Source organism: Terrapene carolina, unplaced genomic scaffold (assembly GCF_002925995.2).
Source record: "Terrapene carolina triunguis isolate 2854851 unplaced genomic scaffold, T_m_triunguis-2.0 Scaffold89, whole genome shotgun sequence".
Classification (NCBI taxonomy): Eukaryota; Metazoa; Chordata; order Testudines; family Emydidae; genus Terrapene; species Terrapene triunguis.
In genome coordinates, this window is record NW_020664440.1 from 23089009 (window position 1) to 23089895 (window position 887).

Here is an 887-nt window from a genome sequence, read left to right on the forward strand (position 1 = left end):
CTCACTGATCTGATCACAAGAAGACTTCAACCATATTACAGAAGAGAGGTCAACTTTAATATAATTCAGAAACATGGTACAGGTAAAAAGCTTGTATTTTCTTTTAATTATACTTCCCCTTTAGGTTGTGAATCAAAGGTCTACTGTTGCAGTCCTTCTACAGGTAAAACTCACTGAAGTCAAAGTTTTGCATCAAATAAGGACTGCAGTAGAAAACTAAAAATGTTAAAACAGAGTAATATAATGTGGTTAGAGGAGACATGTTTTTAATGTGTCAGTTGGGCTGTGTAACTGATGAAACAGTTTTCTGGAACCAATCCTGCAAGATGCTGAGTGCCTCTCTAATATCATTAACTTCAATGCAAGTTGAGGGCGCTCATCACCTTCTGACAAGCTCTCATTGTATCAGGGATTTGTTAGTTTTTTTTAAAAAAATCCCCAATCTTTTGTTGTAATAATCCCCAGACAGAGCTAGTTAGTAGTTACTCTCAGGCCTCATAATTCAAAAAAGGGTTGTAAATGTGCATGTAATATAGATAATTCTGTAAACATATGTAGTAACAGTCAGCTGGGAAGGCAGGTTTGTGCTCAGTCGGGTGGCTGTGTCTGGAAAAGTTTTTTATCCACTTTCTCTTTTATTGTAAAAACCCTGGAGATCAGAACATTCCTAGACACTAACCAATCCTCTTCCAGGTATTCCCTAAAAGGACAGTGAATTATGCATCTTAATTTATTCTTGATCATCTTTTGAACATGCATAAGTTAACAGTTCCCAGGAAAAAGCAACAGAGGGTCCTGTGGCACCTTTAAGACTAACAGAAGTATTGGGAGCATAAGCTTTCGTGGGTAAGAACCTCACTTCTTCACTTGCATCTGAAGAAGTGAGG